Source organism: Arvicola amphibius, chromosome 5 (assembly GCF_903992535.2).
Source record: "Arvicola amphibius chromosome 5, mArvAmp1.2, whole genome shotgun sequence".
Taxonomy (NCBI): Eukaryota; Metazoa; Chordata; class Mammalia; order Rodentia; family Cricetidae; genus Arvicola; species Arvicola amphibius.
Window position 1 is genome coordinate 37,328,669 of NC_052051.1, and position 26,155 is coordinate 37,354,823.

Here is a 26,155-nt window from a genome sequence, read left to right on the forward strand (position 1 = left end):
CCAACACCTGTGATGTGAAAGAGGAATAAACCACTATGTTGTCAATGACCACTAAGAGCTCTCCTTGGTCTCCATTTCCTTCCATTTTGCTCTTCCTCTTCTCCTTTTGCTTTTCTGTCTCTTTTACCAGATTTACCTTTCTAGGTAAAGCTTCACAGATGTATGCATACATACTTTTTAAAAAACTGTATATTTGATATTTTGTTTTCTCAACAATTTATTGATAAATATTCTATGTTGTTTGTTTGTTTTGTTGCTGTTGTTTTTGGAGACAGGGTTTTTGTGTACAGCCTTGGCTATCCTGGGGCTCTCTCTGTAGATCAGGTTACTCAACTCAGAGATCAGCATACCTCTGTTTTCTAAGTGTTTGGTTTAAAGTTGTTCGCCACCATTGCCTGGTAATAAAATTGTTTTAAGAGATTTGGTTTGGTTGACACTTTTTCTCCAAGCATATTGGGCTTAGTTTTAGTTTAATACATATAATTTAGAGATTAAGATTTGAATTCCACATCTAATTTTTCTCTACCTCCCTGTAATAATAGCAAGGGGTTTTTGTTTGTTTGTTTGTTTTTCCTGGAGGTATACCAACTCTTATACACAGGTGAGTTGTATACAGTCTTACCTTAAAGCTTCCCAGATATTTCACAAAAGTAAATTTCGCTCAGATACTCATATTTTTGAGAAGTATGTACATCTTAAAAACCTAGCTTTTTGGTAAAATTCTTACCTCATATGCTATAGGCCCTATGTTTAAACTTAAAACAAAACTCTATTTGCTTTATACAGGTGATTCAGAATTTAAATATTTATTTGGGAAAGCCATATTATTAGAAATAATTATATGATTTATACTATGAAATCATATGAAGTAAATATTATATATGTATAATTATACATACATATGTAATCTTATGTCTCTAGAGAAAAGAACTGTATTGGTTATTTCACTTGCTTAGAACAGCTCAAAATTTCATAGTACTACAATATAATGTTAGCATCACTAATTCTATTCTTTATATAATAACACCTTATTCTGGAAAAGTGCTATATTGACACTAATGTATATGTACACACATATATGTATGTGTAAATGTGATTCATATATATACATATATATATAATATATAATATCTTAGACAAAGATATTAAGATTGTTGCTTTACAAAATCAACTCAGGGTTGGAGAGATATTTCAGAGGTTAAGAACATCGGCTGCCCTTTCAGAGGTCCTGAAGTCAATTCCCAGCAACCACATGGTGACTCACAACCATCTATAAGGAGATCTGGTGCCCTCTTCTGACCTGCAGGCATGCAATCATAACACTGTGTACACAATAAATAAATACATCTTTTTTTAAAAAAATAAATTCATTGTCGCTTTATATGACATCAACAACTGACAGCACTGACTCTTTTCCTATTGTCTAGGTTGTCTCTCATATCAACGAGCTTTTATTTCTTTGGCTCAGGACATAAATGAAGTATGATATCCCAAAGAACGTTTAAACTAACTTAAAATAAGAAATTCTCTTCCGTAGGAAGGTTATCGTAAATTCAAAGACTGGAAGCATAAACCTGAGGGGGGTGGAGATGGCTCAGCAGTTAACAGTGCATATTGCCCTTCTGAGAGCCTGAGTTCACTTCCTAGCACCGTCTGAGGTGACTACAGCTCACCTTCTGATGCCCCTGACCTCCTCAGGTTCACACATACATGTGTTGTACATACATCTAAATATGACTAAAAATAACTAAGAGCATAAACCTTTGGGGGACTCTGTTAGCTCTCCACGATCCAATTTTGTACTCTGTCTTGACAACAGCTGTGGGCATCCGTGAATGCGGACATGAAACTCCTGACAGATGGATTCTTTCAGACACTTAGACTGAAGGAGAGACTGCTGTTTCATTTTATGAACTCAAACTGTACCATAGTTCCATATCATTTAAAACACATGATAAAAAGAGAAAAGGTCATCAACTCGATTATTGAACTCAGGTAGACCAGACGTTTTGGTCTTTTGATAGAATTTACTTCCAGTTTCTGTTTAAACACTAAATTCAATTCAAATTAACTGTGTATAAGTGTACATTTCTATTGGACCATATCATTGGAAGCCCTGCTGTAACAATCCTTCAACTACCAAATCATAAATAACAATCCCATTTGTAAGACCTATTTGTTTGCCCTTGTCAACTAACCACTGGCAAAAGGCCTTCTCAACTCTGATTACTCTGAACATAGATAATGAGCTCTTCCTCCAATTCTATTGATTTTCTCCTTGCTCTGCATGAACATATTGATTTATATTTTCGTGTACAGTTACTGGTTTACTTTATCTGTCATTTAATTTTACTAAAAGTCAAACTTGTTCTTGAAATTAACACTACAGAATCTTTGAAGGGAAAAGGAGTCAGAGTCAATCTATTTATTTATTTTGATTTTTTTTTTTTTTAGAAATGGGTTTCAATGTAGTTTTAGAGCCTGTCCTGAAACTAGCTCTTGTAGACCAGGCTGACCTCAAACTCACAAAGATCCTCCTGCCTCTGCCTCCCAAGTGCTGGGATTAAAGCTGTGTGCCATCACTGCCTGGCTTCACCTAAATTTAAAAGTGGGTAATCTACTCTCAATTATCTGTGACAGTAGAGTTAAAACAGTGAGGGTCTCAAAGTACCCAACCCCCATGCCTTATTACAAACATGGAAATCATCTGTATTGCAATCAACATATAACTGAGTTTGGTGACACAGAATTTAAACTAATGAGAAAATTAGATTATCTACTAGAACTAAAGCCAAATAAAACATCAAAATTTAAGCCTCATACATATCTTTATATGTATACAAAACTGTCTTCAATATATATATATATATATATATTTTCATTATATATATATATATATAATGAAAAATTATCTTTTTAATTCTACAAAACTTTCACCAGACAATGAGTGATTTAAGTTGAGAATATGCCAAGGATAGTTTGGTAAAAAAAAATACAGTATCAGAAGGGTCAGAACTAGCCATATTATTCAATCAATAAAATATATTATTCCATATATATATATATATATATATATATATATATCATATGTGTTATAAGGTAAATATAAAAACGTAAAAGTATGCATATTGTTTGTGTGCACACACATGCATGAAATTGTTGCATGTGTGTCATACGTCTATACAGCATCAAAGAAAATCTAGACAAAGTGAAAGATAATGAGGGGATTAGGGTGATAGCATTTCAGAACTGATAGTCATGGAAGACTTGCTGAAAATATATATTGATAGCATACTTGGCAGAAGGTCATCAAGGTGGTACCATAGATGTCCAGTTGTAAGAGTGACCTGGTAGGTAGATAAGGTCTTCAGAAAACTAGCCCATATATTAGGAACATATAGGATGGTGATGTTTAGACAAATAGGAAGATAACATGGAGAGAGGAAGAAATGACAAACAACAGAGACATCTCAGGTATCTTCAGTCAAGGTCTCCCTGAGCCTGTCTATAGACTTAAATAACGACATCACTTTCTCTGGAATAAAGTTTACATTAAATCTGATACCATTTTACATTAAAATGGAAACAGATTAGAAATTTCCAAGCCTTTCATCAGAAGCAGATGGTCTTTTTATTAAAATTCAATCTTCTGAATAGCTGTTATTACATAAAGCAAATAAAGTTACAGCATTCATTTTGGTTGAAGTCTCATAGTCTCAAAGATGCTTATTGCTGCTCTTCTCTTGAAATCCCACTTCTTCACAGAGCAAAGCTTTGAAAGGTCTTGCTTAGTGCTTCTCCCATACCTCTATTGTTACTCTGTGATGTGAAATTTATGAAGATCCATTGAAAGCTATGGGTGTTACTCATCAAGGAGATTTACCTGCCAAGAAAATCATTTTCCTTCCAGGTTCAGGCAGATAGATAGATAGATAGATAGATAGATAGATAGATAGATAGATAGATAGATAGATATTTATTCACTGTGTATATCACAAGCTTTTTACATAATAGTATATCTTGCTTTAAACACTTTTTGAAAGTATATTTGGGCTTAGGCATACATGCACATTATATATATGTGTGTGTGTGTGTGTGGTGTGATATCGAATATATGTATGTATATGTTTTTATAATAGAAAGAAAGAAAAAAGAAAGGCTAGAAATCTGTCAGAGATATAGCACAATTTATCCTGTCCAACAAAATGTCTTACCTACTCTGTCATAATGTTGTAAATTTATTTCTTCCAAGGAAAGTACTTTCCCAGGTAATTCCCCACATAGATTATTAGTGGGGTGACTAGGAAAATAGTTTACAGGGAGGTGTAACTTTCTTTTTCTTCCTAGTTTTGGACTATGGTTTATTTCATTAATTTACACTGAGCTCAAATGCTATTTTAGAATATGTTCAATAGAAAATAGAAAATAGAAGTTAGATAACATAGAGCACTTTTAATTAACTCTTAGGTTTGTAAGGCGTACTTAGCTAAATTTTGAGATATTTAAGGAAACATTTATTTTGTTAAAATTGTTACTACAGTCATAGGTTATCTTCCTCTCTAGGCTTCTTCAAGCAAAGAGCTATTGACTTAGTGTTTCAGGGAAGTGTACACTACGAACATGCCATTATAGCTGCTTTAGGAGGCTTTTGGGAGCATTCCAATGGTACTTTGGAAAGAAGATGAACTTTAGCCAAGGAGAGAAGAATTTTTGACCTTTTTTTTTTTTTTTAAAAAAAAAAGAATGCAAGGGTTTTATCGTTTCTTGGTTAAAGAGGCTTTTATGTACAGCATTATTTTAAAAAGAAGAGATAAGCTACATTGAAGGCTGAGAGCAGGAATGTAACATCAAGGTCTGCCTGGACTACAGAATGAATTCAAAGGCAGTTTGGGGAATTTATAGGAATCTTATCCCAAGCACAAAATAAATAAATAAAAATAGGGATGAAGATAGGTTTCCTTATTAGAGCACTTGCCTATCAAGTAAGCTCTTGGTTAAATCCCCAGTACTGTTGATGGAGGTGGGGTTATACTTCAATAGAGTCGATATTGAAGTTTTTTTCTCAGAAGCTATTAGTTATCCAAGAAATAAAATTATCTCTTAATTAAGCAAAGTTAAAGTCATAAAGCTTAGAGTAGCAAATAAAAAAAAACCCACCTTCCACTAGGACTTAATGAGTCTTCATATGAGAAGTAAAGGGAGTATATACATACAGGTTCTAGACAGATGGCCAAGCAGTTATGAGTGCCTGAAGCCTTGGAAGAGGACTGGAGTTCGGTTTCCAGCACCCATATTAGGCAGCTCACAACATATGTGGATATAAGATTTTTAAAGCTGCTGTATGCCAGCTGTGGTGCATATGTCTTTAATAACAATGCTGGGGTGGCACAGCAGACAGATTCTGTGGGTTTGAGTTCAGCTTGGTCTACACAGTGAGTCCCAGGCCAAAGAGAACTACATTGTGAGAACCTTTCTCAGAAACTAATGGACAAACAAAACTATTCAAGACTTTTCTGGTTTATTTCAAATTGAATTTTACAAAATACTTAACTTGGACAGGCAAGAATTTAGGACATTGCTAAAGAAACTGGGAGAATTGAGGAAAGATTTAGCTGATGAAGAAGGTATTCATCATAATATTCATATGATTTCTTACCTTCTAGAAGACATTCCTTATGGAGCAAGTAGCTATATTATTGGGTGTATTTTCAATACTGTTTAACATATATAGAGAAAAATATCCTTGATTATCAGTATTGCCTAACATAAAGATGAGAAATTATCTTGGCTTCAGACCTCATTTCCAACATTGCAATTCTGTATTTCTTTTCTTTAGAATGGCAACATTTTGAAGCAAGTGATAATTATGACCAAGTCTCTCTTTTGGTTTTCAAAATAATCTCTTGATTATTGATCTACAGTAAGTATATAGAACCAAATGATTGGGCCACTCAGTTTATGTGAGTTTACACATTGTGTACTGTATAAAGATATTTTTCATTTAAAAATATATTGAAAAAACTTTATATATCTATCTGAATAGTTAGAAAAATTATACAAAATCAAATCTCATGACAAAATTCATGGAGAAATAACAGACAATATAAAACCTTTGGTACTTGGGTTTACAAATGCCTTTCATAGAGTTAAATGACAATGTTTTGTTGGGTGTTAATTTCTTTGTTTTTATGTATGGCTGACTGTGAACTGATGATCGTGAAAATGATTTGCAGGTGTTCTGAGACATCCTGACTCTTAACATACAGTTATAATTCTGATTGGTAGAGAACATAGAAAACATCACTCCTGTATTTACCACAAAAAAAGATCAACAAAATAAGACCTCAGAGCATTTTCTTGGAGCTTTCAGAGAACTGAGGTCACAGAAAAAATTACAACATGAAAACATAGAGATATAATTCAAGGATTCATAGCCAGCTTCTTCATACCTACATCAGAAACTTGGGGAGCCACAATGTGGAATTTTAACCAACTTTAAAAATGATTTGAATTAGTGGGAAAATAAAAAACTTACCTTGTAAATGTTATTTTAGGTCAAACCTTACAGTTTTATGAGTTTTACCTTTAGACATTGTACAAAGTTCTCACAGTAAGGATCATGATAGATTCCCTAGTGGTTCTGTTTTGGGAGTGGGTGGGAGAGTTAGCCTTATTAGAAAATGGAACAATTCCATAGAAAGGTCTCCTATTCAGAGAAGCTGACTTGTTAGAGCTTTTCAATGCTAAAAAAAAATAATAATAAATATCCCACTTTGTTTGCCCTGAGCTTCCTGTCTCACTTAGGCAGGAGAAACAACAGCACGGACAACAAAGTGCCTAAAAACAGAAGTTCCCACAAAGACTGAGATGTAATTGGCAGATCATAGAAGCCAACCTTGTGCCACATTTTAGCACGACAATGAATTCCGGTCTTAACAGTGGTTCCCAGTTGAAGAGCTGCAAGTGTAAATCCTTTGAGAAGGAGGGATTAGGAAAGTCTGAAGTCAACCGCAAAGACAGAACAATGCAGCTACAGCAAGTATTAAGCATAGAGCACGCTTCTCTGACATCCCACTAAAGCTAATTTACTTCAAACTCTTTTACTGGAAAAAATACATCACCAACAATATCTTTTAAGACATGCTAAAGGATAATATATCTCTTTATCTGTCTCTTTGTTTTTCTCTGTCTCTCCGTCTCTCTCTCCTGTGTATATTTTAACAATTTAACAATCAGAGTCAAAATCATATGTGACAAGATCTTAAATCAACTGTAAATAACACTTTCTGGAATATTGTGGGGAAAGTAAACAAAATACAAGGAGAACATACCATTAAAAAAAGGAAAATGCAAAAAGTCAAGTCCATGGTGACAGAAATGACTGTAGCAAATGTTTCTTATAGGCTTGTCAGTACACTTGACATGATTCAAAAAAGATACCAGTGATCTCAGGGATCTTGAAAACAAATCAATTAAAATTCTCTGAACTGAAAAGCAAAGAGAGGTTGAGGAATTAAGTAAAAAGCAGTAACTTTTCAGGGCAGTAAAAATGCAATAAACATATAACAGAACATTTGAAGGAGAAGAAAAATAGAACAGAAAAATATTTTGATTAGTAAAACAAGACAGACACTAAGTTACAGATTCAATAAGCTCAAAAACACCAAGTCGAAAATATGAAGAAAGCAAACTAGAACATGATTCTTAAAAAACCATAAATTAATCCAAAAGAGACCCAAATATATTACCTATTAAAAAAAAGCAAGAGCGAGAATGACAAAGAGAAAACAGTTGGCAGTGAGCAGGAACCCTCCTTTCTCATGGTTAGCTTTCAGAAGGCTAGAGCATGCCATGCAGGCTCCTGGTCAAGGATAGTCATCAACAGCTTTACAGAACTGTAAACCTGGGGGCAAAACAACAATCTTACCGGAAAGCTGTGTCCTCTGCTATAATAGTGGCATGGTTGTGTTAGGGGTAACCAACTGGCTTCTAATTGTGTTTGAGGCCCAGTCTGCTTCTGTCCACCCTTGACTGGTGAGACCATAACCACAAAGAAGAACCCATTACTATTATTTTTCTAAATAAATGTGTTGTCACACTACCTTCTAAATATTAATGTTTATATGTATAGCTTAGTACTCTACTCTGCTTCACCATAAAAAATTTCTTATTGTTGCAGAAAATGATTAAAGCAGAAACTCCTAGCTGGTCAAAGTGCCGAGTAATGGTAATAGGACATCTCTCCTTTTCACTCCGAGGATCAGTGAATGTCCCTGAGAGAGGGAACAGGAAAAAAAGCTAAAGAGTTAAAGAATGGAGAAATGTATAACAAAATGCCGTTTTCTGGACACAGAGTAGCTGTTGCATTCATAAATTCATTGCAGCCTTGTATTATCTGGACAAGATGTACACACAGTTAATTATGTCAGGACGTTGTCCTTGGTGGAAGAGAGGACCATAAGACCCCTAGCTTCCTGAATTACTCTTCATAGTCAATGGCTAATGAAGTATAGAGTGTCGTTTTATGTAGTGCAGGCTCTGATGGAATGCCCATGATCTTGAAAATAACCTCTCATCTGTGCTGTGGAAACAATTCTAATTAAACCCTTGGGCTACACATAAACATGAGAAATAAAGGGTGAAGTGGAGATTTTTGGAAAGAAGGATTTCCATGTGAGAGGGTGGGAGATACAAGAGGAGAATGGGGGTTACAAATAACTAAAAATTATTTTAAATACATGAAATTATCAAAGAATGAAGAAAAGAAAGATATGATATTTTGCAATGCCTGAAAAAAAAGAAATTAATAGAACTGGACAAAAATCAAGCATTTCTGATATGTGAAAGATATTCCCAAGATAGTAAAACTGCAAAACATATGTTAAAGAATATATGTGAAAAGGAATGTCTAATAAAATCATCTAGAATACTACGTGAGCATATTAAATTATTAGCAAGTAATTTAAGATTAAATAAAAATAAAGTTGAAGGTAGTGACACATGAATAAAATTCTAGCATTTGAGAGACTAGGACAAAGTTATCCTGACTTTAAGAAAAGCATGTCTACAGAAGGAGATAATGGCTAAAAACAAAAACAAAAAAAAATCAAACAAAAACAATGATATTACCTTCATAACTCACATGGGATTAGTGAAAAACCACTTGTGAACAGCTGGCCAAGCATCAGATATGTGTACCTAGGGACAAGGATTCGACTGCTGTAAAAGTTCAAGGGTTTGAGTTCTGATCTCCACCATCATCAGTGCTTCAGGGTACATCTGTAATCTCAGAGCTGGGGAGGCAAAGAAGAAAGATCCCTTGGCAGTGCTAACTGGGTAGCCAGTCTAACTGAATCAATGAGTTCCAGATTCCGTGAGAAGCCCTGTCTTGAAAAGTAAGGTGAAGAGGAACTGAGTAAGATAGAAAATATCCACACACACATAAAGAGAGAGACAGAGAGACAGACATAGACACAAATGTACAGAGAGAGACCTTGCTCATGCCTAGTAGGAATAAAATCTGTGGTATCTATTTGGAAGGTGAATCAGTAGTTTGCTATTAGACAATGCTATAATTATGCTTACATCTATCTATCTAATTTAAAAAACTTTAAACAAAACCAACTTCTGGAATAAGGTACCACAATGCATTTTATACATTATATCCCCCAACTGGAGGAAGCTAATATGTCTGTCCTTCGATAGGTGAATGCATAAATAAATAATGCCATCCCTACATTAGAATATTACTCAGTGACAAAAGAAAATGTAGCTATCAATCCAAGTAAAAGTATGAACTAATCTCAAATGCAAATTGCTCAGTGAAAGAAGATAGTTCTAGGCATGTGTTTTGTTATTCAAATTATGTAACACAGTAGAAAAGGAAAATTACAGTAATGGCAAAATATCATTGTTTACTAGATTTGAGTTGAGAAAAACTTGAGGCAAGAAAAACAATTATTTTTTTAAGACAAGGTCTCACTACGTAGCTCAGGCAATCCTTAAACTTATAATCTTTTTGCTTCAGCCTCCTGGGTACTAGGATTACAAGACTGCACCAACATGTCTGGAGAGGTACAGAAATTTGTTTAGGTTAGTGAAGCCATTCTTTGTTATATTGCAGTGAGGAGGGCTGATAATTTCAGTCAAACCTCAAAAGACTCTCGAGCACAAATGAAGCTTAGGGTCTGCAAATTAAAATCAAAACACTAAGGAGGTTAAAAGATTCCCAGGGTGGACTACAGAATGTAACAACACATTCTGACTCTATAACCAACACGAAACAACTTCACTGAAGGGATGGTTGGAGAGGTAGCTGCTTACCTAAGGACTTTTGAAAATTAGTAGGGCCTGTAAGACTAAAGGCAAATGGAACCGCACATAAGCCCTGCTCTCTGGTAAATGAAATTATTCTCCATGAGGGTACAGCTTAACAGTGCTAATATTACTGCACATGTTCTCAAGTGGACAATTAGGTAGATTGATGATGGAGTGTGGGAGCGAGTTCTCTCTGTTGGAGTGTGGAGCTGCTAACCGACAAGGGAGGGTAGGTAATTTGTGTTAATGGACTGGACCTGGAGACATCAACATGAACTCATATTTAGCTTAATGAAGATGTGGATGGCTACATAGGAAAATATTTATAGGTATGTTTATATGCATGGCTTCTAATAAAGGCATGCATTTCATCTCTGTTAGTGAAGAGGATCTAGAAGCAATAATATTCCAGTATCAATAAGCATATCTTCAAGTAGGTCTTTGTTTCTATTGTAATTTTTTTTCAAAAGGCACCAGTATAGAAACTGCCACTTCGCTAAAAGGAACATAAGGAATTGCAACCACTTAATGTTAATTGGATGGGATTCCAGAACAAAACATGATATAAAAAGAAAAGTCCTGAAAAAATTATTAAATTGTGAAACAATATATCAATATTGGTTAGTTATTTGCAGCAAGTTTATCATACTATGAGCATGATTAATAAAAGCTCAGAAACAGCCATTTGGTTTTCAACCAGAAGATCCCGAAAAGCAAAGCAGCTAGCCACTGGCTGTTACCTCAACCTCAGTCCAAAATGGCAATCCTGCCTGCAGGAATCTCAGAAAGAGACTGTGTCTGAAAGCTGTTTTCTCCTGCTTTATAATCCTCTCTAGGACTAAGATTAAAGGCAAATACCACTCAGTTTCTATGACAACTAGTGTGACTACTGGGATTAAAGGTGTGTGTTACCACTGCTTGGTCTGTAAGGCTGACCTGTGGGGTTGTTTTACTCTCTGATCTTCAGGCAAGCTTTATTTATTAAAATACAAATGAAATTCCGCTACAATACTAATTCAAGCTGTAAATGGTGTTGGATAGTGTGGGTAGGAAATATGAAAATTTTAAAGTATTTTCTTAAATCCATAACTATACTAGCAATATTTACTTTAAACACTCGAATCTTTTAGTTAATTTTATGGTGACCATATAGCAAGGACATACTTAGGTAGTTATGGAGTCAACAAAGGCTATTGTCTGAGACAGCTGAGAAAATTTCTGACTTAGAACCACTTTGAATAGTCTTCTGTAAACTGTTGGCCACCAGGTGACACAGGATGGCACCAACTATGTATACTCATATGTTTTCTTGCTTGGCATTTATTCAAGGGAAAACGTGAAGACTTGCTAACAGAACACATCTTTGCAATTCTTCAGTATGTCGTCTTCACTTAAGAGGTAGGGCTGAACTTCAGGTCACCTTGGAACACTGCTATCTGACTCACTTAGAGTGCCTGTCTATTAATGCTGACATTTTCCTCTGAAGCTCCATTTTCTTGCTTCAGGCAATAGGCTACTGAGAGAAAAAAAGAAGCCAGAAAAGGCAGCTTGAAATTTATGGTCTTATTGTACTTATGAAATTACGAAAAGGAACCAGCCTTGTCCTCGCTAGCCACAGACGGGTGTCGCTATAACTAAAATTTACAGGATGCATAAAAAGAATCACATCATCAGAGTGCCGTAAATTCCAGCTGCCCAGTCACCCCAGAAAATTCCCAATGGTTCATCATGCCCTGAAGTTTAAATGGTTGTTCTTAAGAAGCAAAGGTAAGTGACAGGTTAGATACATAAGCCAATGGTGATACCGCTTCATTTCTTCAATTTAGAATGGATAGATGGAAAGAATAATCCACTTAGGAGAACCGAGTAGATGGTCTGTGGGTAATTTTATTCTAGCTTCTAGTACAGGATTACCTTAGCACAAGGCCATAAGAATACCGAGATAGAAAAGCACAGCTGTAGTATCAGAGGCAGAACATTTTCTTGTGCTTACAATCTGATCACCTGTGGCAATGCACTGCTGAGGGATAGAATCCCTGTGCTGCGTAAGCCAAATAAATGTTTTGAAAAAAAGTTCAATTTTATGCACAGGAAATTGAAGGCTACTGAATCACTATGAATGATATGAATTTTTAAATTTAGGAATATTATTATGGCTATAGTGCAAAAACAATGAGAAGATGGTCACAGTTACCCAGGTGAGAGATGGGTAAAGTTTGAGTGAGACAGTCATAATAAAGATGGAAAAGAGAGAGTATCATTCTAATAGTCTCCAGTGAGAAAGAAAAGTGAAGAATAATTCTGTTGACTGGCTGGGTCACTAGGATAATGTTGATGCCTTCCTTTAGACAGTGATGAAAGAGTAGCATGATCTTAAGACAAATTGCCTAGAAATGGGCTTTTAGATGGAGCTTTGTCTGTAGGAGTATTCTATGGAAGTGCTCTTGGGAAAATAATGAAGGAAGTACTGGGTACACAGAAGCTCAGATCCAGCTGAAGTTGTGACTGATGTCTCAGTTGGCCAAACGGGAGCTACAAAGGTAGAAATAGCCATTTGGAATGATCTAAATTTGAGACAGGTCTATAGAGCCTCAATATTCCTCATCAGCCTATGCCATTGTCCTCAGTGTGCTGCCTGGAGAAAGGCCAACCTCTGAACAAATGAGTTCTTTATAGTCTGGGACAATTCCCAGTAGGTTATCCCACTGCATATATCTCCAGCAGTATGAGCTTTGGCATGGCCAGAGAGTGGGGTGGAAAAGGATACTAAAATACTACTATAGAGTTAAATTTTGGGTGGAATATATACATGTTAGAGTACTACTCAGCGGTAAAAAAAACAATGGCATCTTGAATTTTGCATGCAAATGGATGGAAATAGAAAACACTATTCTGAGTGAGGTAACCCAGACCCAAAAAGATGAACATGGGATGTACTCACTCATAATCGGTTTTTAGCCATAAATAAAGGACATTGAGCCTATGATTCGTGATCCTTGAGAAGACAATAAGAAGGTGAAACCAAAGAAAAACATAATAGTTATCCTCCTGGATATTGGAAGTAGACAAGTTTGCCTGGCAAAAATTGGGAACTTGGGGGTGCGGTGGGTTGGGGGCAAGGGGAGATGGGGAGAGAAAAGCATGAAGGGGAGGATGGGGAGAGCTTGGGGGAATGGGATGCTTGGGATATAGGAATGGTGGGTATGGGAGCAGGGATGCATATATCCTAATTAAGGGAGCCATCTTAGGATTATTAAGAGACTTGACTCTAGAGGGGTTCCGAGGTATTCAGGGAGATGCCCCCAGCTAGTTCTGCGGGCAGCTGAGGAGAGAGACCCGGAAAAGGCCAGACCCTATAGCCATACTAATGAATATCTTGCATATCACCATAGAACCTTCACCAGGCGATGGATGGAGATAGAGACAGAGCCCCACATTGGTGCACCGGACTGAGCTCCCAAGGTCCTGACGAGGAGCAGAAGGAGGGAGAACATGAGCAAGGAAGTCTGGACTGTGAGGGTCCCCCCCCCCCTCCACAGAGATGGTGGGGCTGATCTATTCAGAGCTTACCAAGCCCAGCTGGACTGGGACTGAAAAAGCATGAGATAAAACTGGACTCCCTGAACACGGCGGACAATGAGGGCTGCTGAGAAGCCAAGGACAATGACACTAGATTTGGATCCTACTACGCATATTGGCTTTGGAGGGGCCTGGCCTGTTTGGATGCTCACCTTCCTGGACCTGGATGGAGGGGGCAGGAACTTGGACTTCCCACAGGGCAAGGGAACCCTTACTGCTCTTCCGACAGGAGATGAAGGGGGAGTGGAGGAGGGGAGGTAAATGGGAGGTGGGGAGGAGGTGGAAATTTTTAATGAAAAAAGAAAAAAATGCTATTAGTAGTATTCCTAAAAATTAAGAATTGTATAAAATATACTTAGAAATTATTTCATATCCTAAAAAATATTGGGTGGCATTAAAAGTTACAAGATTCATTAATGTGTGTCAGTAAAAAAAAAATTCCTATCTCAAGAAAATGATTGCAACATGTACATAGTTGTACCAGTTCCGACCCCATCCAAGTTGAAAGAGATGTCTAACTTAACCAACTTAACCTAGTTATCTTCTTGAGAGCCTGGGTCCAACTGACAGCAGCCTCAGTAATATCACCATCTTTCCACAGTCTGAGGTGGGCTCATCTGTGAGCTAGCCAAGTACAGATACTCTGAAAGCAGCCAACTGCTGCTTAAAGTACTGTTGGTGCTGGGGAGAGATCTTAGTAGAAAACTAAATAAATTAATGCAGTCATCATACATAAGGCATAATTGGGCCAATGAGGACAGGCAGTTTCTAGAAACTTTAGAAAATAAGGATGAGAAACAAGTCTAAAGGTCAAAGAAACAACCATCTGTCACAACTGACATTCTCACACTTAAAATTATTTTATTAGTCCACTTTTACAGTTACTGTTTTACATGTTAGTTATTAATTTATAAAATATTTTTAAATGCTAAAATGGGACCAATGTTAAAAAGAAGATTCAAGAATCTTATAGGGACAGCAAGAAAATGATGATGGTTCAATGATGCTCCAAAGAAACAGCAGTGGGTAGACAGTTTGTAGGTACCCAATCCCCAACCGCAACATGTTTGGGGTCATAATACAGACACCTCAGTTGTCTGGAAGCTCCTAGTTAAGTCACTTACTTACTAGCTTCAAAGGTAATATAAAATCATATAGTCCTTCGACATTGGCCCAACTATACTATCAGACAACAGAAAACTTTTTTCTAAAGATAAAAGCTATGAAGAGTTTACAACTTCTGGCAAATAATTTCATGCTGATACTAAAAATAAGTGTGGGTGAGCAGAAAAAGACAGGGAAGAGCTGTATAGAAGAGTGTGAGGATAATGGTTGGAGTCCAAGAACATCAAAGATAAAATACAAAACTGTAAGGGAAGGACATTGTTCTTTTGAAATGACTGCTAAAACATTAAGGGAATACTTTTTGCAAGAATGAATGAAAGATGAAATGGATAAGTATCTCTCTCTATTTCTCTTTCTCTCTCTCTCTCTCTCTCTCTCACACACACACACACATACACACACACACACATGCACACACACGTGCTCAAAAACATACGTGTGCTCAAAAGAGTGGGTGCTGGCTTGGTTTCCGAAAACATAGTGTGAGACTAGAGGGGTAACTATTTTATTTAGGAAGTGATACATGAAACACTAAACAGGCTAAAAACCTAAATACTAGAACAAAACACAATTCCATGCACATTAGCAAGGTCACACGCTTGGCCAAAAACTTCTCAAAGTCTCAGGGAATATCTTTTAGAGTATTAATCAATTATCCAACAATGGGAACTGGTGGAGAGATGTTGTCTGAAGGCATCTGTATTTACCATTCTGGCTTGACACTACAGAGTTCAGAGATGGGCCTGGAAAAAAGACAAGAAAGTATTCACAATCCATATTGATGATATATATAGCTACTACCTATAGAGAAGAGTTCTAGGGATAAGTTCCAGGTCTGGGAGTCCAAAAGGACTAGGCTCTACAGACTGTCTTTCTATACCAGTTGCAGAGATGATTAGTGGTTGAAAGCAGTGGGAGCTGATTTATTCAATGAGCTCTGGGAATACAAATAGTTAAAAAAGAGTCCAGGGTCTCCAAGTTTTTTTTCAGGGTCCTGACATGCACTATAGGTTTTAAATACAGATAGAATTGAGTTGAGGCATGGGTAGAAAAGAGAAGAGAAATGCATAATTAAACAGTCCTGGTTAAAGTATGGCCTGGTTAAAAAGATATCTGTCCCCATGGAGAAACTGTTTATCATGGTTTACCAGAAATGAGAGAGAGAATCAGGTACTTGATGGGAAATAGGGAAGGGCCACACCACAGGTGATAAGGTCTCAGGTCTTAGGTCTTTTTTGTTTTTGAGGTTGTGGCTTCCCATCTGCAAGTCTAGAGTTAGCTGGAATTGCAGGGCCAAAACTGAGCAGTCCAGAGGCTACAATCCCTTTCCTATCTTCATGCAAATAGAAGCTCAGTAAATACTTCCCTGGCAATTCTGTTCTTCCTAATTAACTGGCCAAGCTAAACCTTTGTAAGCAGCAAGTACAAAAGGTAAACTTCAGCTTGGTTCCTGCCAAAATCATCACAAATCCTGAATTAGTCGGATGTGAATTAATGAGCTTTTAGCGGGGCTTGGGTTTTGTCAGGCATATTGATCCTGGAGTGCAACAGCCCATTAAAGGCTGTAATTAAGATGCAGTTTCTATTTGAAGATGAAGTGCCTGGGCAGGGACAAGTTGTGAGATGCTCCTGCCTGTGAGGCTGACAGGCAATCAGAGGATGAACTTGTGTGCGGAGTTTCTCTTGTTTTCCTCATGACAGGAAATGACAGTCAAGATTCAAATGAAACAAATGGCCGTTACACAATTATTTAGACCCTAAGAGCAAGAAGAGCTTTGTATCACAAATTACTGGTAGAAATTGAGTTTTCTTATCAAGCAAAAAAAAAGTAATAAAAAATAAAAAGAGCTATTCTATATTAAACTCAATCTTCTTTCTCCTTATTCTTTCTACCAACACTGAGAGGAGGTTGTTTACAGCAGACCCCTTTAGTTAAAGAATTGCATTTATCAGAAAAAGCAAATCATTAACAAGTGTTTGGAGAGTCCGTATAACTGGGCAGCGACTTTTGAGGTGCTGGGCTACAGGGGCTGTCCAGGAGTGGATTTGTATGATCTGGAGTGTAAGATGCATTGTTTGTACCAAACTGTCAGTGGGAGAAAGAAAACAGAGCAGACACCAGATCACTTTAAGTTGGATGATTGTAGAGGTCTCCCACTTAACTCTACCATGTTTTGCACAGACAGATGGAGCACCATGAAGAGTTCTGAGGATGGACACAAAATGAAGACAGACTCCAAACCACAGCGCAATGGGCTGGTCCCATAATCTAGTGCAAGTGACATCTTTTGAAAACGAAGAGATTCAAAGGAGCTTCAGGGTGGATAGGTTCCTTTTTCTCTCTTACTGTGTTAAGACCCTACTAAGTGAGCTCCTTGCGGGTATGATGAACTGTTTTCATTTCTATTTTAAATGTGAGATAATTGAATCTTAATTTGTGTTTTAGGGTTTCTACTGCTGCGATAAAACACCATGACCAAAAGCGACTTGAAGAGGAAAGGGTTTATTTGACTTACAATTCCATATTGCTGTTTATCACTGAAGGAAGTCAGGACAGGAACTCAAACAGGGCAGGATCCTGGAAGCAGGAACTGATGCAGTGGTCATAGAAGGGTGCTGCTTACTGGTTTCCTTCCCATGGTTTGCTAAGCCTGCTTTCTTATAGAATCCACACCACCTATCATGACTTGGGCCCTTCCCCATTGGTCACTAATTGAGAAAATGCCTTATAGCAAGAACTCATGGAGGCACTTACTCAACTCAGGCTCCTACCTCTCTGATGATTCTAACTTGTGTCAAGTTGACACAAAACCGGCCAGTACAATGTGGGTATATGACTTGATCAATGTTTACAACGAAGAAAAATCACTAAACTGTGAAAGTTTTGGCAGGAAAGTTATTTGCCCAATTGCACACACTCTTCAACTAGTTTCCTAGGATGTTTTTAAAAAAAGAGTTTACATTTGCAAGATTAGCATATATAGACACAGAACAGTCATAGACGCAATTGTGGTGATTGCTACTGGCCATCAAAAACAAACAGATGATGATACTAATCCTTGCCGATTGAGTCTTATGTGACATTTCCACATAACTGGCCTATCATTCACAAGATCACTTAAAGAGCAAGTCAATAAAAGAGCGAGAGTCTTGGTGTTGATGACTCAGTTTATTAGTAGCTAAAATTTCTTTAAAGAGTAACAAGGATTTTCACTCTAAACTTAGATTCAAGATTTAAAATATTAGAATTTTAAGGCACGATCGCATTTAACATGAATTCTATTCCCGTAAGATTTTAAGTTGCTTTTAAGGAAAACAAGCAATAGTACTTGAACAATCTGTGATTACATGATTTGTTTCCTTCTCCACTTTTCTCCATCCTCGTAAACCTGTGCCTCTTGTTCTCCCCATCAGCCCGTGCCTCTGATGGGGACCTTCTTCCTCTACCCAAATAGTCTCACTTTCCTCTTTTATATCTTTCTTTTATATCTTATGTATTTTCTTCTTCCATATTGATCTCTCCGTTTATTCTCTTCTTCTTTTCCTGGTCCTTATTCTACTTCTTATACACATATGTGCACACACCACACATACTTGGTATGAGAGAAAATTGCATCTGGCTTATTTTGCTTCACATAATATTCTCTCAACTTTCATCCATTCTCCTGTAAATGTTACAAATCAGGTTTTTTCACTGCTAAATGAAACTTCATGTACCACACTTTATTTATCCACTCAGCTGTTTATGGACATCAAGGGCTTATTTCATCCCTGAGCTGTTGTGAATGGTTCATTGATAAGCACAAATGTGCAAGAACTTCTCAATTGCATGATGACTTAGACGCTTTCAGATATATACCTCATAGTGGTATTTCTGAGTTATGTTATAGTTGAATCTTTTTAAGGAAAACTCCATTTTGATTTCCATAGTGGCTGTCCTGCCATGAATAGACAAGAGTTCCTCTTTCCTCACATCTTCACCGGTATTCGCTGTGATGTTTTTCTCCGAATTGCTTTTCTAGGTTTATAAAGAATGTCATTGTGATTTTGATGAGGATTGAATTAAATCTATAGATTTCTTTTGACAATATAAGTGATTTCAGAATAATAATTGTAGCATATAAACATAGAATATCATTCTATCTTTCTGGGTCTTCTTCAATATCTTCTTTTCAGTATCCTAAGCTTTTGGACGTAAAGCTCTTTCATCTAAATGGTTAGGTTTAGTCCTAATTATTTTTTGTATTTGAATCCACTATGAATAGGATTGTTTCATTCTGATTTCTTTCCACGGAAGTCATTATTGATATGGATAGGAAAGCTATTGACTTGTGTGCATTAATTTTATGTCCTGAAACATTGCTGAAGTGTCATGTGTCACTGTTTCCTGTCAAATTATCTGGGCTCTATTATATAGGACTATATCTTCTGGAATGCTTTTAGTTTTCCCTCATTTAGGAAAGTATTGGCTCATGTTTGTCACATATGGCCTTTATAATAATCATGTTTACTACTTATATTCCATATTCTTCAGGTATTTTATCACAAAAGGATGCAGAATTTGGTCAAACACCATTTCTTAATCTATTGAGATAATCATAGAACTTTTGTCCTTAACTCTATGTATTGCCTTACATTTATTTACTTACAAACATTTAACAAAACTTTCTTCTTTGGGATGAGACTATCTTGGTTATGGTGCGAATTTTCCTTAATATATTCTTGCATTTAACTTTTAAGCATTTTATTGAGAGTGCTTGAATCTATGTTCATTGGGGATATTGGTTACATGATGTTTTGAAACAGACTTTATGTGGATGTTTGATAAAATGAATCATTCTGAGTTTGGTTTGGAAAGAAGTCCTCATTCTGTCACTATATATAACTTTATTATAGCTATATATACGTTCCTGCAGTGAGAACATTGCTAAGGTAGTATTCAATATCTAACTCAATAGTATCATTCCTGTTGTACAAAAACATCCTTATTCTTTTGTTTTCTAAAATCCTGTTTCTCTTGTTGTCTACTTATCCCCACAATTGTTAATCCATTTCTTGATCAACTATATCTTGAAATCTCATTCTTATTAAAATCTGCTGTTCATCTTTTATAAACCCCATTAAGTATAGTCAAACGCTTGTGAAGATGCTGCAATCAAGTTATCCCCATCACTTTCTGAAAGCTGCATTTCTGGCAATTAGTTGTGATCTCTATATGGTTAAATAACTATTTTGTTTGATGTGACAGGTGACCAATCTGTGGTCCCCAATATACCTTTTTCTTTCTTTCTTTCTTTCTTTCTTTCTTTCTTTCTTTCTTTCTTTCTTTTTTTCTTTCTCTTTCTTTCTTTCCTTCTTTCCTTCCTTCCTTCCTTCTTTCCTTCCTTCCTTCCTTCTTTCCCCCTCCTCTCTCTCTCTCTTTGTTTTTATCTTCCTGGGTTCTTTCTTTGCTCCTCTCTTAGCTCTTCCTTTCCTCCATATTCTGTATATAATGGTGCCTCAGAATTCAGGCCCTGGGCCTTTTTGCTCCTTTGTTGTCAATTCCACATTGATTCATGAAACTTCATGCATCATAGACCATCAATTGTATAAAATTCCTAATTAAGATCCTCTTGATTTAGATGTCAATATCTCCATTTCTAATCAGCATCTTCCCTTTGATGTCTAGAGAAACTTCAAACTTAGCATGTTAAAATGTTACTCTTATTTTCTTCCTCTCCATGATTCACTAAATGTTTCCCTGCTTCTCGAGAACATTATTTTTAGTTGCTCAAGCAAAAAACTCTTGTGTCTGCCAGACTTATCCATTTGCTTTGAAGCTAACATCCAGACATCAAATTCTAAGTAGCATATCACTGAAATAAATAGATTCTGACTACTTTTCTTATCCTAACTACTATTACCTGCTCACATCATCCTTGCTTCTAATTTTCTAATTAGGTTTCTAGGAGCTAGTAAAATCACTCAGATCTTAGTGGTCCTAGCAATCCAGTTAACATTTAAGGCAGCACATGTAACATTTGAGTGCTTCTCATTTTATTCGCAGTAAAGAAAAAAACATATAAGAAAAACTCAATATTTCTTTGTTGTATCAAATGTTCATAGGGTTGTTTAATATAACTTTTGAGGAAGCATTAAAAATGAAAAAGAAATATAGTAGTTCATGTGTTTCATCTTGGATTTGATGGACATTGGACAATCAGAGAGAAACAGATCTAAAGGACCTAAAGATAACAAACGTGGGAGGGAAGGTTCCAGGGAGGTCGACTTGTTCTTATTCTTTGTGTCACTGTGTGTCTTCTTAAATAAGGATGTTTCTTTAGTAGAAACTTGGAGAAGGCTTCTTTCAGGTAGAATACCTTATCCTTGCTTTTTGGGAAAAGGAGATGGTGTGAGGGAGAGACTCAGAATGGTCTTCCTACGTCTGATGTTTTTCCAAAAACTCTGAGTGTCACTCTTTGAAGTTAATATATCCCAAGTATTAGCAACATTTAATTGACCCTCTAAGGCCCCATATTCACGTTCCTTCTAGACTGCTTGTCTGAACTATTTCTTTCTTCTATGTTCAAGTTATATTGTGGTTTTATTGTTACTTTGAACATATCACAAATGTTCATACCTGTGGTGTTTTGGATTATAGTGGCTCTAATAAGTACATATATTTGTAAACTCAGTCTCCAATTTGGTGGAAGTATTTGGGAAATGTTTGGAGGTGTGACTTTGTTGAATTAGGTGTGTCACTTGGGGTGGGCTTTGAGTGTTCATAGCCCATGTATTTCCCAGTTACCTCCCTCTGCCTCCTGGTTCTGTCTAAAAGTGGGAGTTCTTAGCACTAGCCCAGCACTATGCCTGCATGCCTATTGGGATGCTTCCTGAATCATAGACTCTAACCCTCTGAAACTGTTAGTCCCAAATAAACAGTTTCTTTTATAAGTTGGTTTGGCCATGATGTGTCTTTACAGCAATAGAAAAGTAACTAAAGACTCCACCCCTGGGCCTTTGCACTTCCATTCCCTCTGTTTCGCATGCTTCTTCCATAACATATCTTAGATTTTCAGCCTTCATCCTTATTGTTTTAAAAGTCACCCTTTTGGCAGGGGTTTGTGTACACATCCTAGACACTAACTATTGTTTACTTTATTCACTACACACAATGTATTCAACACAAGTGAATAGTAGTAACTGTGAGGTAATTTCAAAACAGCAAAATCTTTATACATCAAAAGAAGCAATGAACATAGTGAAAATGCAATCTATACTGAGAAAAAGTTAAAAAATTTATCTCTAAGATGTTAAATACAAAAAAATATATGACATCCTGTAACTCACAGAAAACAAACAAACAACATGAACATGCAGTAAAACAACCTGATTTAACAGTATGATACAGTTCATGAATTACTAATTCTGAAATGTATGCACAAATGGCTCCCTAGCATATCAAAACTGTTCAGAATCAATAATCACAAAAGCAAGACAAGTGCAGACCAGAAGATGTCACACTACATGTTGGATTGTTTTATTACAATAAATGCTGCCTATAGGACTCAAGTCAATGAATGTGCTTGAGCTGGTTGGATGTCAAAACGTAGTGTAAAAGGGATGGATGGTCTGGACATTGTACAAACTCTAAGACATTGATCTGGGGTGGGGATAGGATTATGATCACCACAGTAGCATTCAAAATGGTTCACCATTGGTTTTAAACTCAATCTTTTCTCCTTAAATGTTTATTTGTATCTGAAGGAGTCTGAAGGTCTACTTCAAATAATTTTTTCTTGGGTCATAAAGCATTTGTTTCAACAAATAGATTCTAAGAGCTAAAAGTAAAATATGTTTGATTTTCTTGACAATTATACAGTTAGTGATTCTGACTGCTCATTAAAGTTTCAATGTTGCTTTTTTAAAAAGTAATTGTATGTTATTGTCAAATTTTGACATCAGTAGAACACTTAATTACTATTCTGAATTCATGAGTCTATATCAACCATGAATTTTAGTAAATTTATAAAGTATCCACAATGTTGAATATAAATGAAACACATTTATGTAAATAACTTTAAATGGAATGGTAATTACTACATATTGTTCAAAGTAACACAATTGTTCACAGACTTTTACCAAAGTTTTAAGCTTAGCTTAATGATAGATAGCCAACAGTATGCTGAAATACTTATTATTAAATGCACTGTGTAGTGAAGAGTTAGAAAAGAAAGTATAATCGTTCAAAGAGTGAAGAGCAATGGAAAACCAGAATGCTCAAGTAATTTTGTAAAATAAGTAGACATAAGTAAGGGTTTAGTCTCACATCAAATATGTAAGGACACAGAAAAAGGCATATCAGCTTAATATTATTTGATGTTCATAAAATAAACATTTCTTTAAAGCAGCATATGTTCTTACAAACTTCTGGTCACAAAGGTGCAGCGTAATTACCTGAAAAACAAAATCATGGGTATTTTATTGACCTCCCAGAAAGAACTTAGCTGATGAAGACCAACTTATTTAAGATGGTTCCACATGGTAACTTCATGGTTCTAGGAAGCAGATGAGCATGGGAACTGTACCATTTAAATGTTAACTAAAAACTAAGACTTTTTTTTCAGAGAATATGCTTCCTCCAAGGGATTTCAGGCATCCTGTAACAATGCATTTTTAAAAGTAACTTTTAGTAGTTTTAGAACATGCTGTCTTCATCACTAGCCCTCTGTGAACTCAGATACAAGTAGATTTTAGGAGGCTCGAGATTTATGTCTCATGGCTTCTCCCTCCTTAACTCATTCTAAATAATAACAATGCCATCATTTTAATGGACCTTTTACTCTTTAGCAGTTCGTCTTCCTCTGCATTTAGCGAAACAGAATATAATTCATTTTTACAATAGTGGAACATGATTTAAGTATCTATAAAATGCATGAACATGTCCTCACTCAACACAATCAAGCCTAATGCGGCCTGTCATTGCTCAGCTCTCCATTTATTCCTGAGAAGTGACTGTTGTCAACCTTTCCTAGCGGACACTGGAGTCTATTATGTAAAGAACTCGAGAAGTTAGCATGTACTTCCATTCCAAATACCCCATGGCAGATGAATAATGGCTGTTGCATAACAAAATGGCTCCCATGAAGGACGTAGCGAGTCAGGAGCACCAGATGTGTCACTATGCAGGCTGCTGGCCATAGAGCCCGTGGGTTTTACCATCTGTCATAGGCCACTGGCACAGCCCATTGTAAGGGGTACGCCCCGGATAGTGAGTGCCTTCTTGTTGACAGTCAGAATACTGCTGAGAACGCATAACACCTAAACAGATACGACTAAAAGACAATATGCATGCTGAGTCCTAGATTTGTGCCAGGCGTACCTAAGCAGCAAAATAGATATTGGACATCATTCTCTCTTTTTTATTCCACAAACACTAGAATCTCCTTTTTTACAAAAGAGCATGGAATAGCAATTCTCAGAATGATGAAATAATTTGCAAAAAAAAAAAAAATGCCACTACAGTAAAGAGAAGCGACAAAATTTGAACCATTGCTTTTGATAACAAGTCTGAGGCCCTTTCTGCTAAAACAAATTGGATGTATGAAAATATAAATGCCCTAACAAGAATCGTATATTGATTTTTAAAGACAGCATACTGCCATCAGTTCCCTGCAAGATATTTTCCTCAACTCTTATTAATTTGGCTTACTTCCTTAATGGACATTCTTTGAGTACTCAAAAGTAAATGTTTAAAGACAAATTCTTTATGAAGAAGAAATATTCCCAGTGTGATTAGAAGCTTTATAGTGCAATATGCTCCACGATAGCAGGGGTGTTTGTTTAAGATTTTTCTTCTCCAAAATATCCTCCTTGGTTAGAAGGATGTTGTTCATATATTAATTAGATGAATCTTTAAAAAAAGATAAATGAAGTGCTAGAATAAATCATGATTTTTCAAGCCAATAATGTAGATCAGTGAGCAAAAGCAACTGCTACTAAGACAGAAGAACTGAGTTCAACTCCAGGACCTACAAGGTAGAAAGATTTCTATAAGCTGTCCTCTGACTTCCACAGGCACACACATATGTGAGCACACACACATGCACACATACACACACAAGGGGAGATAAAAAATGTATCAAATAAAATAAATCAGTTTTTATTGGGTACTGTATGGTAAGGGGATGTCTTAAGAAAGGGCTCCCAACCTCCATTTTGTCAGTGGTTAAGAAAACCATGCAGAGAGGATGATCAAAAAAATCTCACTACAGAAACAGGTGCCAGTAACAAAGGAAAGAAGGAGAGATCGGCAGTTTAGAATTAGTGTTGGGTTTGTAAAGCCATGGACTCTAGTTCACAGAATAAGAGGAACACCAGAGTATGGGAACAGAGATAAGAGTGAACTTTTTAGCAGAAATCTCAATGAAAAAGAAATCAACTAAAAATCTGGGTCAGCACTCATGAGCATTCCTTCTGAGGGCCTTGAGGGAGAAGCAGAAATGAAAAGTCAGGCCCCTGGGTCTCATCTGATCATGGTGTTTGTGTTTGGTAGTTACTGCTTAGGGAGGATTCACAATGCAGATTGGTTGAAGCTAAGAACATTATACCCATATTGGAACCACATACCTAAAAATAGTGCATGTGAGCATGGCCGAAAGTGCAGAACATGGTTACGTAAGAGTCACCTTCCCCAGACATGTACTTCTTGAAGAAAAGAATGCCGGTTCAGCTTATCAACTCATGTTTACAAAGGGAATGCAGGGTGGTGTGTATTATAAAAGACTAAAATAGTATTAAACAACATAAAATTAAAGGCCAGGGACTCCTATCTACAAGTTCGTATTTCTAGTAGGATTTTATCACTATCGGTGTTCTGTCTTTTTTTTTTTTATAAATATAATGTGGAAAATGGCTAAAAGTCCCACATTTGGCATGTAAACACATGCCACTTGAGAACAAAATGCTATGTAATACAGAAAACTCATAAAGCATTATGGAATCCTTGAAAATTAACAATATTACGGCAGAACTTTTAAAAACTTCAGCCTGTGCCTCCTAGCGACGTCCGTCTCATTAAGGAAAACTGAGAGTTTATGTTTAAGATTCTTGCATCATAGTCTAAAGATATTGTAGATTGCCATGTAAGACACGA